This window comes from Ursus maritimus, unplaced genomic scaffold (genome assembly GCF_017311325.1).
Source record: "Ursus maritimus isolate PB19 unplaced genomic scaffold, ASM1731132v1 scaffold_9, whole genome shotgun sequence".
Lineage (NCBI taxonomy): Eukaryota > Metazoa > Chordata > Mammalia > Carnivora > Ursidae > Ursus > Ursus maritimus.
The window spans coordinates 26,049,120-26,068,255 of NW_024427107.1; the positions used below are offsets into that span (position 1 = coordinate 26,049,120).

At 37.1% G+C, this 19,136-nt stretch overlaps 1 protein-coding gene across 15 annotated transcripts in view; it reads right to left on the reverse strand.

The window, feature by feature from the left end:
* Nucleotides 1-19,136, reverse strand: part of PEX2 (peroxisomal biogenesis factor 2) — a 54,983-nt gene that overhangs the window by 17,159 nt on the left and 18,688 nt on the right. For 5 of the 15 annotated variants that reach the window (XR_005833701.1, XR_005833695.1, XR_005833702.1 and 2 more), the window contains exon 3: nucleotides 5,836-5,870. The gene's annotated coding sequence lies outside the window, so the exon portion shown is untranslated. Of the gene's footprint in view, nucleotides 1-846; nucleotides 934-3,866; nucleotides 3,981-5,662; nucleotides 5,871-19,136 lie in introns of all 15 variants that reach the window. The other 10 variants (XR_005833698.1, XR_005833696.1, XR_005833690.1 and 7 more) reach the window with 4 other exon arrangements.

The following is a 19,136-nucleotide window of genomic DNA, read 5'->3' on the forward strand; positions in this document are numbered from 1 at the left end:
TCAGCTACAGCCAGCAAGGAAGCAAAGATCTCAGTCTTGTGAACTGTATAACACTGAAGTCTGTCCAGATCTACGTAAGCAAGACACAGATTCTACCTAGAGTCTCAAGATAAGAACACAGCCTGCCAGCACTTCATGTTGTCCCAGTGAGACCCATGCTGGACTTCTGACCTACGGAACAGTGAGATAATATATTTATGTCATCTAAGCCACTAAGTTTGTTATTTGTTCATTTGTTACAACAGCAATAAAAAACAAACACGGGGTCCGTTACAGGAATAAATTGAGACTTTAAGTAATTGGCTGACAGAAGAATGGGCATTTTAGAAAAAAATATTGAAAATATTTAGGAGGATATTGATAAAAGACTTCTCAGATTTCCAAAACTGTGTGGATAATTTACTTTTTAAGTGCCATCCACTCTTTGATAAAGTTCCTTGGGGGTAAAAGATCTCAAATTATATGCATTAAAATAGAAATTAAGTAATATGTCAAAAATGAAATGTCAGTTTGACAATTAGTTCTAAAAAAGGTTTATAATCTATTAATACTATCAAAGTTTAGCTTATTATTTTACTTATTATTAGTACTATCAAACCCCACCACAAACCATTATTTTTTATAAAGAAAACCTTTTTTGTAAAAATAAAATGGGCTAATTTCCATTGTTACAGAAGATTGACAAAATAAAAAATGATTGATTTCTTGGCTTCCAGTTTACTATTTACATCTTTAAATGGTCTAGAAAAGATTTAGTCTTAGCTCAGAGTTTAGTCCAGCTCATACACCAGTTTTGAAAATTTCTCAAGAAAAAGGAAGGCGAAAACCAAAAATGTCTCTTTGTACCTTTCATGGTTTCACGGCAAAGACAAATTTCAATCCATCCATTTCCATTCTAGTCCTACATGCCCCACTGGTCTGGGAAAATTGTTCCTGACAGAAGGATGAAAACAAATGAGAACTTGCCTGTGTTTTGCTGATGTGCAGGAGAGATCTTTCCCAGAATTTCCTTTTGGCGAAAGCAGACCTTTCGATTTACATAAAAGTGACTGTGTTTTTCCTTTCACTTGTACCCTTTTGATTTACATTCTTCCTTATTGACTCACTTCTTCCTGGCGTGTTAAAAATCACTCCTCAGATTCTAGAATGACTGTGAGTCCTTTTTGGCTGTTCTTCAGGACGTGCTTCTTCATGACCACACTCATTCTAATCTCAGCTGTTTCACCCCCTATGACTGGCCTGAAGAATGGGGCTCATTTGGGGGTGCTCCCTGTGGACCTATTCTCTTCACATGTTGGGGAAGTAAAAACATATTTATGGCACAAGACCCTGTATGGTATTTGAGTGCCTAAAATATTTCAAAAAAGCATTATTTTTGTAAAAGAGATCAAATGTAGTAAAGTCTTAGCCTACTAGATAGTAAAGTCATTTTTTAAGAAGAACAGATAAGGATGGTTTCAGGAAGACTTACAAACAAATCCATTTTTAAATGTCGACTGTACATTTAAACGGATAAAGGAAAGCAGAAAGCAATAATTAAAGGCCCATAGGTTTGGGGACTAGATAAAACTACCCTAGGTATGAACACAAGTTCTGTAACAGATTTGCTCCGTGACCTTGGACTTCATATTTACCCTTTATTTTTGCTGTTGTCCCCATCTGTAAATGAGGATGGTGACATCTACCCTATAAGGCACTCGTTGTAAGGATTAAAGCACAGTAAGTCCTGACACATTGAACAACTGCTTGTCATCTTGTATGCTTGTTGAGAGTGAGAACTGTTTCTTCTCACTTTGTTTTTCCCATGTTAAATACAGCAGCAGCTGGTAGACAAGCAAAAGGTATACCTTGAATGACTGACCAAGGCAGCAGTGTGAATAATCTAGAATAACAGGTCATTGGAATGAGTGTATTCCTGGTAGGAGAAGCTTACTTGTGGCTTTTCACAGAATGAGATTTACATGATTCATGGATAGCCAATACCTGCAATTAGAACGCATTCCATGGGAACACACAAGTTGAGCAGAAAGCCATCCAAGACCTTGCTGAGCAATTAAGGGGCAACTGGCCTGGGACTAACAGCCCTTATAAAAATAAATAGAAGTCAATAACAATGCCAGTCCCTTTATACTCATTCTTTCTTTCTTTCTTTCTTTCTTTCTTTCTTTCTTTCTTTCTTTCTTTCTTTCTTTCAACACTAGAATCAATGGATCTAGGCTGTTATTCATTTTATATTATATTGCCTTAGGAGTTTATCTTACACCATGGATTCTTCTTTTGGCATATTGAAATATAGTGAATATATTTGATAGGGTAGTTTGGAAATTTAGTGGGTCTTGCCTTTTTTTTTTTTTTTTCTGTGAAGCCTCTGATTCTAGAGTCTGGAAAAACCTAAATGCTAGACTTGAACAAACTTAATTGAAATGTGGCTTCAATTTTTACTGTCTAGTTCTGACAGTTCTTAAACAGGCTATTAACTTATTTGGAACCCTGGTGTGAGAACATCTTTGAGCTGAAACTTGGAGATCTTTTAATAAATAAAGATGGTAACTCAAAGAATGAGACAACATTATCACTGATCGGGAAAAGATTTATCTTGAAAACAATATTATGGGTTATTACTAGTATTTTTAATGTACTTTTTATAGCCAATATGGCTTGCTATGGATTGCATTCAACCAAAAATGCCTCATAAATATTTTAAGGTCTTATGCTTTGAGGACAGTCAATCAAATTTAAATAAAGCACATGTTTTAAAGTGGCATATTTAAAATTTCAGCTACAAAAGATCTTCTTTTAGCCTTAGAATGGCATCATGCTTTCTTTAGTGAAGCTAATTGAACCAGAGAATGAATATGAATCACTCTTAATTTTATTAATCTATTTATATTGCTGCTCTGTCTGAATCACCAAAATATGATGACTTTTAAGAAAGTCTGCTGTTTTGCTCTTCTTTGTTTTGCAACAGTTTAATAAATTCACATTATATATTACTTGGGAGTGCCTAGTATGAGTGGGAAAAGTAATTAAAGACTTGTGATAGCAAACATTTTTTGTGCCTGATAACATAAACCCAATGGTTTTAAGTGATTTAACAAAAGATTTCATGTTATTTTGTAGTAATAAATATGATGAAAAAGAGAATCAGATTAATCTTAAAAGGAAAACAGAACAAATTTGTTTATCTCTAATTAAATTGATTCATTAGCTATGCTATTATAACGAGCCCACTAGGAAAGCATTGTTAAATAATTAAATACAGAGTCACTCAATATTATCATACTGCATTGTTTTAATCAGGGTGTCAACTCCAAAAATGTGGGTAGATGACAGTGGGTTAAGGACCCAGGACATAGAAAGCTGACAGGATTTAAGGGGCAGAAATGGTGGAAAAGCAAGGAAGTAAGTAATGAAGAGATGATTCAGTGGTGCACCAGGCAGAGCTGGTGTTCTGGAACCAAGTGCAAAAGTTTGGCAAAATAGAGGGAAAGGGATGAGAGGAAGGCTGAAATTTAATATTAAAAGAAAATGTGCCTTGGTTCAAATCTTAGTTCCACTGACTGCTTACAGCAAGATCTCAGTAATGCCAGAGCTTGTTTTCTTGTTTGCAAAATGGAATTAATAACGTTTGCCTCTTATGGTTATTTCATGTTTACCCACCATTGGGCATTAACTTTGGACCGATCTCTCTTCTCCAGGAACTTATATTTTACTAGATGAGAATGTGTACCCAACTAGTAACAACAGAGTGTGATGCAGGCAGTGCGTATGCAAGGTCCTCTGACAACAGAAAGATGGGAGGAAAGAACTCGGCTTGGATAGGTGGGGGAAACTGCACAGAGAAGAGACACTTAACATTTATGTACCATTATTGATTATCCAAGGTCAGCACCTGTCTTAGTCTGTTTGAGTGGTCACCACACAGTAGGCAGCTTAAGCAACACGAACGCGTTTTCTTACAGTTCTGGAGGCTGGAAGTCCTAGAGTAGAGTGCCAGCATGGTTAGGCTCTGGTGAGAGCTCTCTTCCTGGCTCGAAGACTGCTGCCTTCCCCCTGTGAGGTCACGTGGTCTTTCCCTCGGTGTGGGCTGGCCTGTGTGCTGAGAGAGCTCCCTGGCGTCCCTTCCATTTTGTATAAGGCCACAGTCTTACCCAATGAGGACCCCACCCTCATGACCTCATTTAACTTTATTTGCTTCCTAAAATCCTTATCTTCATTGGGGATTAGGGCTTCAATATATGAATTGGACAGTGGGGGCAGAGCCAGTTTAGTCCACAGCAGCACCTAGTTAGAGACAGGTACCAAGGCTGTGAAGACTAAGGGACAGTGGATACAGAGCCCACAGAGGCTGAGCAAAAAGAATACAGAGCTGAGACAAGTACTCTAGCCCACCACAACGCTTCACCAGAACAACAATTCTTCCCAATCAGGTGACAATTTTTCCTCAGACTAGGAACAGTTGCATATTCCCAATTTTTAGGGCAAAAGACAGTCTCTAAGTGTGGTTGTCCGAGGCTTTCTGGTGTAGCTCAGTGGGAGCGCATGGCAGAAGAAATGATGCTGATCTAGAAACAGATGATAGAGAAATGAGAAGCACTGCTGTCTCATGCATCTTTGATTTTTCCGTGGGGCCTGATTCACTGGCAGATGCTCGATATCAGTTTAATTAACTTGACAGGAAAATCCAAAATATCAAAAAAAACTTGTGTTTTGGTCCAAAGATGACAGAGACAGAGAGTATCTTTTTTTCAGAAAAAGAAAATTAAAGTGCTGCTTCATATTCCAGAAAAGGTGAGGTATTTGTTATAAAATATCTAAGTTACATATTCCACAGAAGCTCACAAATGCTGAACGCAGTGAAGAGTGGGTGCAAACAGAGTGCTGGGATATAAATTTCATTTCCACCTTCTCTTCCCTGCCTAAGAGGACTGCACTGTGCAGCCTTCCTTGAGTTAGACTGGACACATGACCGAGGGCTGGCCCATGAAATGTGGGCGGATGTGATACAAGCCACTTGTAGGCTTGGCTCTTAAATATACCTTGTATGGGCCTCAAACACTTCTTTGCTGCTAGAGGTGACACACTGACTTGGAGATGACATGCTGCATATTCTGAGGCTATAAGACAGAGGAGGCTCATTTAACCTGAACTGCCTTTGTGTAAGGGATAGGGAAGTCTATTGTGTTAAAGGCACTTAGATATCAGTATAGGTTATCTTATCCTGACGACTACATTGCCCTTTCCATGTGTGAGGAAAGTTGTTTTCTGTTCTGCTTAATTCTATTTCATTTTAGTTTTCAGAAATATGGGTCCCAAGCTATTAAAATGATTTAATGACCCCTTAATGGGTCCTGATTCATAGTTTGAAAAACACCCATTTAAAGAATGTTAGAGTTCAGACAAGGTAATGGGATGCTTGCATTAAAATGATTGAATCACATGCTTAAAGACTTAGACTCTGGGGCTATGGTTCAGACAAATCACAATTGGGTGATTCCATTGTCTTTCTAGGTAGCTAAAAGCCTACCCCAGCTTTCTCATCGATTGGTAACAATGGAAACCAACTCTAGAGAATTGTCTTTTTCAAAATGAGGCAAATACTATTAAAACATCATAAATATTAATGAGACATTCCATAGAAAGGACAAAGAAAATGAGATACCAATTTTGAAATGATTGGGTTTTTGTGGTTGTTGTTGTTTTTCTTCTTGATCTGTGATGGTTCAGACTGTTTCATTTTCATGCGTGGTCTTCTTCAATCTAGGATTCCCAGCCTTTTACTTATTTCCCGATTCCTGGAGCAGTCTGGCTAGGGCCCATCCCCAGGAGTATTACCTGTCCAGCTGCTTTTCCTCCTTGAGGCTTGACTCCTTCAAGATAAACACAAAGCCAGTTAGGTGCTGACCTTTTGATTAACTCAAATACTAAAGTTCTCTCTAAGAAAGGTTGTTCACTCTCTAGACATCTGTCACTGTGTGGCGAAACATTTGCTCCCGGTGTTCATGGTACCCTCAACCAAGAAACTGTTCCCTGAAACTTTGAAACTGCTCTCAAAGAGAAGAATGTTGTCAACACCTGTACCTCCTCTTGGTTGTTTTGAATTCTTTGTTTCTTTTTAACTAATATGTTGGTCAAACAAGGGGGTATTGGGCTTAGAGACAGGAGATCTCCATCCCTTCTGAAAAATGTAGGAAGTCTCAATATCCCGGTGTATCCTAGATTTAGATATGACTCAGCCCACCCTCCTATCTGCGAGTTTCAAATTATTTTGAGCCCTAAAGAGATTTTTTTTGTCTACCCTGTCACTACTTGAACTGTCAGGAAGGTTTGATGACAAGGAGCCAAGTAAGCTTTCTGCTGATAAGAACTTTTATTTAAAATTTTTATTCATTAAGCTATCTCAATATTTCAACAAAACATATTAGGAGCAAATTTAAAACAGATTCTGACCTAACTTCTTCACAGGTTAAAGTCCTCTGATGTTACTTAGTTTTGGGGGAAAATGATTAGTAAATATTTTCACAACATAGTTAAAAGCATGTGGTCTTGCTCTTATGCAAAGATTTCCTATTCTGTGGACTAGCAGAACAGGAAGAGAAATGAAAGAAAAATGCATGAAAGTACATCAAAGTATATAAAAGCCACAAAATGTGAGATAACAAGCAAAGGTACAAATAACTTATATTCAAATATGACATTGCCATTTACAACAAGGCAGAGTCAGTAAGAGTAGAAGAGATACATTTGAAGCAGACACTTAAGGGCAGAACAATAGCAGAAATCATGGTAAACTCTAAGTGTCATTCTGAGGGGACTTATTCTCATCACAATAAATTAATCCCTATGACAGTTCCTAATTTGATTATTAACTGTGATTATTGTGTAAGGCCACTGGTAACTGGCATGTGCTAGAAACACAGATAATCAGGCCGTTATAGCCCTGATGGGGGCTGGTGTTTGGGAAGAAGGAGGAAGCACTAGTTATAAAGGAGCGGGAATCATCTGAAGTGCGCAACCATGGACATCGATGGCCTTTCCATTGTGAAGAGCAAATCGGGGACAGAATCAAGGGCTCTTGAATGCAGTGCCAAATTGATTATTTTTCCTTTCACATAAAAGGAAAACCATCAGAGGCTTGAAAGCAGGGTAGAGGCCTGATGAATTTGAAGTTTGGACACAATCCTCATTGGAAAAGATGGATTGGATGACTGGAGGTAAGGAAGTCAGAGATAATAATCTAAACTCAGGCTGGGGTGTAGAAATGGAGCTAGTGGGTAAAGGATTCATAAGAAGGCAAAAGTAGAATCCCCCAGGCTAGAGAACCAACTGAATGTGAGAGTGGAAGGGGAGCAGAAATCAAGAAAAGATCCCAAGTTTCCTTTCATGGCGACTGCACAGATGGTGATACAATGAAAAGAACATAGCAAAGAAGTAGGTTTAGGGATTATGATCATCAGTTTGGTTTTGCACTTGTTGAGTTAATTTTCAAGTTAGACCCGATTTATGATGGTCTTTGAAAAGCAGTAATTAGAAAAGAGCTATTGAAGAGCTAAATTATGGAATAGTAAAGATGTTGTTAAAGTACAACTTATTGTCTATCCATATATCACTTTTAAGAAGAAAAAATAGATTAAGAAAAATCCATCTTGGAGATGCTAGTGATGTAGGTACGGTGATAGCAATAGAAAAATTTAGCAATAGAAAAATCTCCTTCAGAAGGGAGATCTGATGTCATGTCATGTAAGGAACACAGAACCCCCAACTATATAAGATCTGTGTCTGACTAAGAAGTTGACTTCTCCAGATAATAAAATACTGCAGGTGGAAATCTTGGCTGGTGGACCTGATAGGGGATGCCTTTGTAAAAATTATAAAAGGCACCCCCTTCTTTGGGAGGCTACAGCCCCTTGTTGGGAGTCATCACTTAGCACTGGGAGTGTGGCCTGAACTCTGGCTCCCATTTACCCCTCTGACCCAGCTTCCCTTTGCAGTGTGGGTATGTGGGTGCTGGTGCCAGAGGGAGGGTAGATAAGCCTGGAGGCATTTGACTAGATAAGAGAAAAGGAAGAGAGCCATGTTTTGTTTTTACTTTAAGTAGATAAAAGACTCTTTGGGGGAAGGAAGATTAGACTTCCTTCTAATGACTTTACAGAGCAGAATTCTGACCAGCAAGCAGCTATTTTGAAATACCAGGTAAACTTTTTAAGTAAATAAAACTACCCCAAAGCATGACTGACTTCTCGGGAGATAATGAATTCAGTCATTGGTAGTAACAAAATGGAATCTGGATATCTGCTTAGTAAACCTTTTATAGAGGAATTCTTCAAAAATTCTTCAAGCCTGTGATTTGACAATGACTTGCCAAATGAGTGTTATGGCTAGTAAATCAGTGATTGGAATTGGGGAGGCAGAACTTGGCTTGATTCTTCTCAGAGGAACATTTCCTCAAATAAAAAGATTTGGGAAAAAAAAATATAGGAGCTCCCTACCGAACACTTAATTTTTAATATTCACACAGCTGTATAATATTTGCTACAGTTGACTATAACTCTACTAAAGGTACCAGATCTGCTTAGACTTCAAAGTTCTACCTGAATGGACTGATTATTCCAGCAGAAGTTGTGATGGATGCAATGCTGATTTAACTTTGGCTACATTATTTGTCTGTATTCCCCAGATTTTCTAATGTAAATAATTGGATAGCCTAGTGTTTGCTTTGTGTTTCTGAATTCCATTGCTTTGATTTGATATACTTTATATCTTGGACATCAATTTTATCTCAAAATGGAGGTGTTCGTTATGCTGAATGAGGACTTTAGCTGCCTCCATTTTGACCTCAATCTTTCTGGTTAGGTTCTTCTTTCCCGCTGTCTCTTGGTTCTAGGAGACCCAGGGGGCAAAGCACTCCCAGATGGGAACAGAAACTACCCCCTCAAGCAATAAGGACTGCCCTGAGCCACCAAGACCCACACATGATTGACTCCAAGACTGTGATGGATTTGACCTTCAATACCTTCACCCACCTTTCCCCCACATTTCCCTTGTGTAAACCTGGAAGTGTTTTCAGCACTTTGGAGACAGTCTTTGAGACGGCAGTCCACTAACTTCCTGGTGTTGGCCTCACTGAAATAAACTCCTCTCTTGTTTCACCACTGCTCATTTCTCTGCCTGTGGATTTTGTCAGCAGCAAGTCGTCCAACCTGGTTTGTTTGGGACCCCGGAGCCAGATGCTCTTGCACTCCTGGGCCCTGGCTACATGGACTGACTGTAAGTGTACAGGTATAAACTACCTATATTTAACTGAAGCAAGAAAGTGAGGACAAAAAATATCAAAGATCTTGTTTTTATTTAATGTTAGATTAATTAATCCAACTTTAATTTTAGGAAAATGAACTTTCTTTGAAAAAGAATGTAAGTTGATAAAAATCAAGTTTCTTTTCAAAGACTTCTGCAATAGAGAAAGTGGAAAGAAAATGGAGAAAGGAAAACAGCTCACTAAGAAAGACGAAGGTTAGTTACACAGCTAATGTGACTTCTGCCTTTTCAAAGGATAAATAAAAGGTCAAGAAGATAAAAATCTGGCTTCCTGGTTCAGGAGGTTGCTGCTCATCTTGGAACATATTCTATCTTCCAACTAATTAGCCCTCATTGAAGACTAGAAACAAGTTCTAACAGATTAGAGTGTCTGGGAGTTAATGTTTTTATTTAGCAAAGTAAAATATTGTGTCTAGAAACTACATAAAGCGATACAGGTCGTCCTGCTATCTGGAAGTAGAGCATTCCCATGAAATCTTTCATAAGCCGAAATGGCATAAAATGAAGATGTAGCTACCATTAATTTACATGGAAAAAATTTTGAGCATTCCCAGACCCAAAAACTAACCTCTCTTAGGCTTTTCTGATACCCTATAACATATCTTGCAAATGAATGCACAAAATAAATCAAGATAAAGCACAGATGCTCACAGACACGCTTTCCAAAGCTATGCTGGCTTGATGCTGAGATGTGGCATGTAGTTCCCAGGGAAGGAGCTTGGTGCTGCCAACTCTCACTTGGGGTGCCGATGCCTTCATGTGGGTTTGCTTCAAAACAAATGCTGAATGCTATGTTTGCTTTTTACCTTTTTCTCATAATAGCAAAAATTATCTTTGGATTTTTTTAGCTCAGCAAAAACAGGTACTAATGTAGGTCTTTCCCAAAAGCAACTGCCACTGGCATAATGTGACCTTTAGAAAATTCAGGGATGACTATACCTATTTTTAATGATAGCTGTGTGATCAGAATTGCAGTAAATAAAGGAAAATAAATATTCAAAATTCAGTGGTACAGTAAACCCATGAACTCATGGAAACTCAAATACTATATCATTTAAAAAAATGAATTCTCATTCAATTTATGGGAAACCCACTCATCAATAGTCAGTTATAGGATGCCTATCATGTGACAGTCACTCAAGATGAAAACAGCAGTAGCAGCAAGAGCAACCACCAAACACCTTTTAAAAAAATCAGTCATTGATGTTAGCTTGATGTAACAAGCTAACTGCCTAAAATAATATTTCAATTTGAGTAGCTTTAAGTGACTAGAAACATGCATCTTTATGGTGTAGCAGGTATTACTGAATTTAGGATACTATCATTGCTACTTAATTAAAAGTATCTTATGTCAGCATGCAGAAGAAAAATCAAAATAATATTTACTCCACCTTATGTGGCAACCTTTCATGGTTTATTGCCATTTGGCGTGAGTTTAGTCTAGAATCAGGTTCAGTATTATAAAGTATTATTGTCTTAGTTATCTATGTCTGAGTAACACATTACCACTTGAAGATTGGGTCCTGTCTGCCAGTTCCCAGAGCTGCAAATGCTTGAGGTATCAAAATTGTGCTGACTCTTTAAGCACTCATTGCATCAGACCATTGCTATGTTTCCTTAATGACTAGAAAAAAACTTTTCTCTCCACTCTGGCCAGATTTTGTCCCTTAGACCTCAGAGCTACATTGCTTATGCTTATGTTTAATGAGGATCTTCCTAAGAACATTTCCTTGACCTTCTGCTGAGAGCCCCTCCATCACAAGGTGTTTGTTAAATCCATGTGTCAACTTAGCTGGCACCATGGTGTACCCAGATATTTGGTCAAAGATTATCCTGGTGTTTCTGTGAGGGTGTCTGGATGAGATTAACGTTTAAATTGGCAGACTCTGAGTAAAGCAGATTGTCCTCCACTACATGGGTGGGACTCATCTGATCAGCTGAAGGCCTGAACAGAACAAAAAGACCAGCCTACCCCAAGCAAGAGAGAATTCATCAGCCCACTGGCCTTCAGACTGGAACTGCAGCTTTGACTTTCCTGGGTTTCTAGCCCACAAGACCCATACTCAGCAGATTTGGAATTTTCTAGCCTCTATAATCATGTAGGCCAATTCCTTGTAATACATTCCTCTCTCTCTCTCTCTCTCTCTCTCTCTCTCTCTCTCTCCATACACACGCATGCACACACACACATACACACACTACTGGTTCTGTTTTTCTGGAGAACCCTGACTAATGTGGACAGGACATACGGCAGGACACTCTGCCATTCTCTCCATCATCCCTGTCTTGGCCCAGGGCATAAATCCTCTCCCTCCTTTTTCTGCCTCAATCAAAATACCTCAAGCAATTCAACATGCACTCCCCTAAAGTTGATTCCATAAATTCCTCTAACATATACATCTATGAATCCTACTAGTACACATAACTTTTGAGGTACATATTTGTATATAAATCATTGTCATCATTTTGGACTACTTTCCCATGATACAGAGAAGTGGAATTCCTGGGTCAAAAGCTATGAGTTATTTAAGGATCTTCCTTCATACTGGCAAATAGCTTTCCTCAAATATATATCATTACTGGGACTTCATCAATAATGAACATTCACACTCATATAGTACGTTGTTATTCTAATTAGCATTTCTTTGATTGCTGGCCAAGCAGAACATAGTTTAAAAGTTTATTTGCCTTATTATTTCTTTTTCTGAGAACTGCCTTTTTATATCTTTTTATTCATTTGTTTTTGGGGGAAATAAAGAGGGTTAAAGACACTAACCCTGTATCTTTCATATAATTTGAAAATATGTTTCTCATTTTGTTGCTTGCTTTTACATTTTTATGAGGTTTTTTAATAAAAGAAATATATATTTGTTGTAGAAAATTTGGAAAATGCAGAAAATCACACAGAATTAAATAGAAATTATCCAAATTTCCCAGAGATGGCTATTACCAACATTTTGCTGCAAATTCCTCTAATCTTTTATTGCGGAGATATAGAAATAAATATATACACATAATTTTTTAGGAAAATATAATAATATTGCATATTCTAACATTTTCAATTTTTACTCTAGGATATATAATGCAAATCTTATCATGTAATTAATTAATTTATTCATTTTTTTTACAGCATGATTTATTTGACCTATTTCCTGTTGGAAATTTTTGGTTGTTAACCAATTTTTATTGTAGCGAATAGGAAAAAACATCCTGGTAAATAAATCTTCCTATATTATCAGTAGTATTATAGAATTATAATTTCTTACAAAAAATTATGCATATTTTAAAGCTTCTGATACATATAATCAATCTGTTCTCTGAAACAATGCATAATCCTCCATTAATATAAGAAGATGCTCATTTCTCTATACCTCAATAATACTTGGTATGATTATTATAAACAGCACCACCAGATAATAACTTTGAAAATATGTAGGTGAAAATGAGTGTCTCTGATGCTTTACCTTTGCTTTGACATGTATTCTTGTATTTATTCAAATAACTATGGAACACAGACCAAGCACCGTGTTGAGTTCTGAGAAATCAGTAACATCTCCACCCCTTCCTCAATCATCATTTCCATTTCTTGGGTAAAGAGAAATTTGTGACATAGACTTTTCCTCCCAAGTATCCAAGTATCTTGAGAATACATTGTATCTTCTCTATCTCTCAATTACAGTATAGTTACTTCAATAGGACAGTGTCTGCTCTATTATGGCCAACACTCCAAAGGGTAGTTCCATCTGAGTAGTATTTTTTCTTTCTTTCTGATGCATTCCTGATTTTTGCTGCAAACGATGTAATGCAGAAGGTATGGACAAGCCAGTTGAACAATGAACCTCTGGGAGCAATTATGAAATAAAATTGAAAGGCACTCTGATACTGTAGAAAGAGGTGGATTTTGAGTCAGAAAGATCTTAGTTCTCACACTTGCACAGTAACCTTGGACAAATTACTTAGTTGCTTCTTTTGTGAAGTGTCGCACTGAATAAAAAATTCCAGAAGAGTACAAGACACTGAGCAGAGCTAAGGATTTTCGGGTTGTTTCAGTCAGACCTCATTTGCTACTCAGTCTGTCTCCTTTCACCAACCTTCTCTCTTGTTTTGATACCTGTGTCTTCCCAGGCATCCTTAGTCTTCCTGCTGGCCCTGGAAAATGTGGTTCTCCACTTCAGATGACCAATGTGTGCTTTCTTTTTGAAACAACGCCTTGTGTTATGAACTTGTCTTCCCCCTGCTCATGTACAAACCCTTGCTCTGACCAGACCTTGTTTTCCACAGTGATAACTAATTATCAGGAAAACTGTGAGCTCTTCATGGGCAGAAAACATGTCTTCTGTTTTATCTGTCTTTCCACCCACAGTGCTTACCTAGCAGTGTCTGGCACTCCATAGGTCCTTAATGATTATCTATTGAATCCGAACTATTCATCTGAACTGGGATTTAGAGATTTATGTGTTCAATCTCAAGAGTGTTTTGATTTTCATTTCAATGCCCTTCTTTTGTTTCACCTGAAGATGTCCTGTATCAAGACTGAACCTAAATCTCACCTTTCCTGGGAGGCCTTGTACAGGTCCCCATGGAATAAGTTAATCACATCTCAAGGCTCTCTAGGCATTTTGTCTACTTACTCTCATCATCTTCTCCTTTGGTAGACTCTGATCTCTTATTTATCTTTGGATTCCTAGTGCTCAACATACCGAAGTAAGTGTTCAATAATCATTTTTCTGGACTGAGTGAAGGGGAAGACATGTTTAATCACTCCTATCACTTTAAATTTCAGTTTGTATAAAGGAGAAGTCAGTTTAAAATGTCCTTGAAGAACAGTAAGTAAAAAGATGAAATGTGCAATAATTGGGGGAATTCAGGGGATGAGGAGATGGAATAGGTTTTAATTGGTGGTTCCATAGCTTATGAGTGCATGTATAGGGGCCAACTTCCCCTTTCTCTGTCTGCCTCTAGTTTCTGTCTGGTGCCAGAAGGAAACCCACGGGAGGTGGCAGCACATTCCATGTCATTTCCTATTTTAGCCCTAATGCTCTTCCTTTATAACACACTGCTCTCCGTCGATGATGGAATTCCCAGGACGATGGCAGACTCATGTGCAGATATTTATGCTTCTCAAAACACAGAGGCCTCCGCAGAAAAATGGCCCTGCTGAGACTAGTCCATGGGCCTTCCTTATGTAACTCATTAAAGGAAGTATGTAGGTAACCAGCGCTGTAGTGAAAAGGCAGAGAGGTAAATAAGGATCAGCTTCAGAATCTAATTGCCGATCTTGAAAATCTGTCACTTCGCCCTTGCAAGACCTTCTAACTTTGTGTTGTTAGTAAATTTAATGATCATGCTTTTGATCTGACCTCTCAATTTAAAGATTGAGGTATTTTTAAAGAGACTGGACTTTAGTTTTCTAAGGCTTTTAGAAGATATTTAACCTTTTCTTGTCAGCATTTCTGAGAAATTTTTATGTGTCATATATGACCTTAGACCATCCTGAATCTATAGGCATTTCTTCCCTTTAACTCCCTATTTTATACTTGAATGCCCATTTCCCATTTGTCAACTTTGAAACACTGGACCAAACTAAACTCAAGCGAGTCTTGGTGGAGGTAATTTTCCCAAGGATCTCTCTCAGGGGTTGCACGGTTAATAGAAAGGTGGACATATCCTCAGTTTTCCATAGCCCTTATGTTTCTCATTCACTGTGAGCTTGAAAGAATAAAAGTAAACATTGAGAAAAAAGAATTTATACTTGGGAAAATTTTTGTTCCTCTTAATATTTTTGGTTTGACGTTGGGAAAAGAAATGAATGTTACTGTTTTCAGACATCAAGTCATTTTGGGGTTTTGAATCTTCTACCAGTTATCCATCCAAGTGTGGAATCAACATAGGCAAGAAAGGAAAGAATAGGGGACTGATTACTTAATTTTTAAAAATAAAACTGATGAGACAGCAAATGATATTCAATCCTATTAAAGAGACTAAGCCCAGACGTTAAAAAAAAATCTTTACATTCCTTGCATTGGGATTGTGTGATATGGTTCCACAATTCAGGGAGATTGGAAATTACAGAACATCTGCAATGAAATTGGTTTTCTGTGGAAAACTGATGAATCACTTACTGCCAATGACTAGAAGGAAAGGCACTTGTTTATGCCCTTATGTAATGAATTTTTATGAGGTGAAGTTTGCTGTTTATAAAAAATACACTTTAAGCTGCTGTAGATGTAAAATAATAGAATTCAGAATTCAGAGCAATGTATTACTGCAAAGACAGTCACTAGCAGAATATTATCTGCTTACAAAACACCAAAACAGGGCTATTACTTCTATAATGGAATTAAAAAAAAAATCTCATCTATCCAGTTGGATTCTAGAAGAAAAAGTATTTAAAGAGACATAGCTGAAATTGACAGCTCCAAAATTGCATGTATTTTCAATGAAAAGTTATTAATTCTCTTATTGTGCTCCTGAATTCCAACTGTGTTTTCCCTCAAAGCAAGAATGCCACCAAACATTTTAAATTAAAAATGGCACTCCTAATATACACTACAAAAGACAAACTGGGGGTGCTGTCCTCTCTACACTGTTAAAGAAGTGCTTGTAGAAATTTTCCCATAATAGTACCATCAGTTGCTCTGCTTAGTATTTGTGAGGGGGTTCATGATCAAACCCCAAACTCCCTTGCCTTCTTCAAACACTTCCTAAGCACTGCACTGTGCTGGTCACACGTTTTGGGGGAAGTGCCATGAGAGAAAGATAGAGACAGAGAGAGAGACAGAGAGAGAGAGAACCTCTGTCCTCATCGAGCCTACAGTCTATTTCGCTGTTTGAGAAAGAGTTATCTAGTTGAAACTGAGGATATTCTAGTAGGTTTGAAAAGGGGCTCTAAGAAATATCACATGCAATATTGGATGGGAGGTGCTTGCTTTCAAAGAATATATTTGCTCTTTTGTATTTGCTCTGGAGCAAAGCATTTTTAAAGCTTTATTGCTTTACAAATTGACCATACTGTAGTATTTTATAATTTTTGTTGACTAAAAAGGCACTTTTACAAATCGATGTGGATTTAAAAGAATAGAGGCTATTAGGAGAGGATGCTATTTCCTGAATGCTTAGTGAGATATGATTACTAGGGAACCATCCTGGACACCTCTCAGAACAGTAAAGTCTCTGGTTCACTTACTCAGAATTTTGACTATGTAGATAAAGTCTCAGCTGAAGTTCAAGTTTGCAATATATCTTACTAGTAAACCAAACCATAAAAATACCTCAGAAATATCAGCATTTTTGTGTCCACATCTGGAAGGAATAGAGATCCTGGGTCAGATCCTGGGTCTTGACTCTTTGTTGAGGAAATACAGGCATCTTACAGGCTTAGGCGAACTGATACTATAAAATATTCATGTCAATTGTTTTGATCTGGTGTATGAGTTCTAGATATTTTAAAGTAAGTAAACTACACTTATTTAAAAATACCATACATTCATTTATAAACATCAAATACTTTTGGAAAAGGGAGTGGGCATTTTTTACCATTTTGTTGCCTACATACTTCTAAGTGGTTAAAAATGTATATATTACATGGAATCAAATTTAATATTTAATTTAAAATGTCTGAAATAATTCAGACTCTTTCAACAGTTGTGGTTGTCCAGAAAGGCAGGATTTTATGCAAAAAATGGATATGTCATGCAAGAAATGGATACTCTAGGATTTTTTAATCTCCTAAATTTACATTTTTAACTTATTTACTAGCTATGCAGATATTTTACCTTTGAAATGAACTGAAACAAAATTGGCCACGAGATTTTAAAGAAATAAATAACTGGTTGGTGTAATAAAAAAGTATTACATGCTCAATGTAGAAAGTTTGGGAAATATAGAAAAATGTAAAGAAGATTAATGTCGAATAGTAATATATGTATGTTCCTGCTCATCTCATGACAAGTGCCTATTTGTCTAATTTCAAGATATATATGGGTCTATCGAGATCATATTGTATTTACTATCCAACTTTCTCCATGTTACTATTGTATTGTGAGCACTTTCCCATGTAATTGAAATTATTTATATATGTTTTTGCACAATTTTTTTCATGGTATTTATAGGACATTGAGTCAATTAAACAGCTATACTATTTTATTTCCCTATTATTGAGGATTTGTGTCATTTCACATCTTATGAATAGTATTATAGTGAAAATCATTTCAATAAATCTATTTTCAAATTCTTATAATTTCCTTGAGATAAATTCTTAAGTTCAATGGATATAAACATGTCCCTACCCACTTGATTTTAAAATCAGCTTTACTTAACTTAGTAGATTTAGGTTTTATTGGGATTTCAGCACAGGATGGGTTGAATCTGTTAGTGAGAACAAGTTACTCTACTGCTAAATGGAAGGAAAGCGAACTACCTCTTGAATCCCATACTTTTGGATTTTCTGGCCTCAGGAGTGACTTGGATTAGTCTTGTTTGAATTGTTCTTATTGGCAGAAAACAACTCAAGGCAATGTTCAATGAAGTCCATTGGACAACCTGATAATGATGCTTACTTTTAAGAAAAATGACATTTTAAAACCATAAGCTTTGTCTTGAAAATATCAAGAGATAATAAGTGATGACTTGGGAACAGAAAGGCACAATCTGTCATGTTTCATGATTTACATACTCTTTGAAGGAATAAAAACCCCAGACACACAAGTGAAACACTTGTCAACTTACTTGTGATGAATATAAACATATTCTACATAATAGCTTTACCTGGAGAGAACCATGGAGCATCAGTTCTATAGATAATATGGCCAATGGTTTTGGCTGCAAAGTGTGTTTGGAATTGTTCTGTTGCTGAAAATATCTTTTCTTAATTCAGTTAATACTTCACCTATTAAGTACTATAAGGAAAACTAGCTTTTTGTTAAAAGCAAATGTTCTAAGTGAATCAAGTTTTTGCCTGTAAGTGCCAACATATTTTGAAGCCTTCCTCAAATATAACAATACTAATGTTCCTGCCTTCTTAGCCAAATTATACAGAATATAAGATACCATTTATTGATGATCCGAGCTCATTTTTTAAACTGTTATAATTATTCATTTGGTCCTTAGAGCCTGTGTGTCCCTGCTCTGTCAAAAGACTATAAGGTTTTTTTTTTCATTGATACCAGTTTTTTAAAAATTATTTATAACTGTAAACACTCTTGCTTTCATCATTTTTCTCCCTCCTCTTACCTGTTATTTTCAGTCTGTTGTTGAAAGTTCATTAGAATTCTATTCAAAATAAAGCAGCTTCTAAATGGGGACTCAAGGAAATACCTAGAGTAGAGCTTTGGTGTGTGGAATCTATGAAAATATATTCTGGTTTCCTACAGCTTTGTTTACTTCCAGGTTCCTGACCATTTCAGATAGTGACACTGTTAATGTACCACAAACCTAATAGAAATGATAACGATCATCGGTAGTACCAAATTGCCTTTTGAGTAGGTTTTCTGGCTTTTACTCATACCTATCTATACATTAATCACAGGGATCCTTTAAAAATAGGAACTTGTAACTTCTCTGCTTTCTCCTACTTGGAATAAATCAGATATTTTTTTTCACCATGGCCTACCTGGCTTGACCCTGTGCCCCCTCACCTCACTCACCTCATCTCTCCCTTGTCACTCTAATTCCTACTGCTCAACCAGGAATGGACTCTTGTCTCAGAGCTTGGGTACCTGCCATTTCCTTATCCTGGCACCTCTCCTCTGCTTGGCATTTCCCCTCAGTTCATTCACATCTCTTTTCAAACTTCAACTCCTTAGGAGGCCTTCCATGAGTAT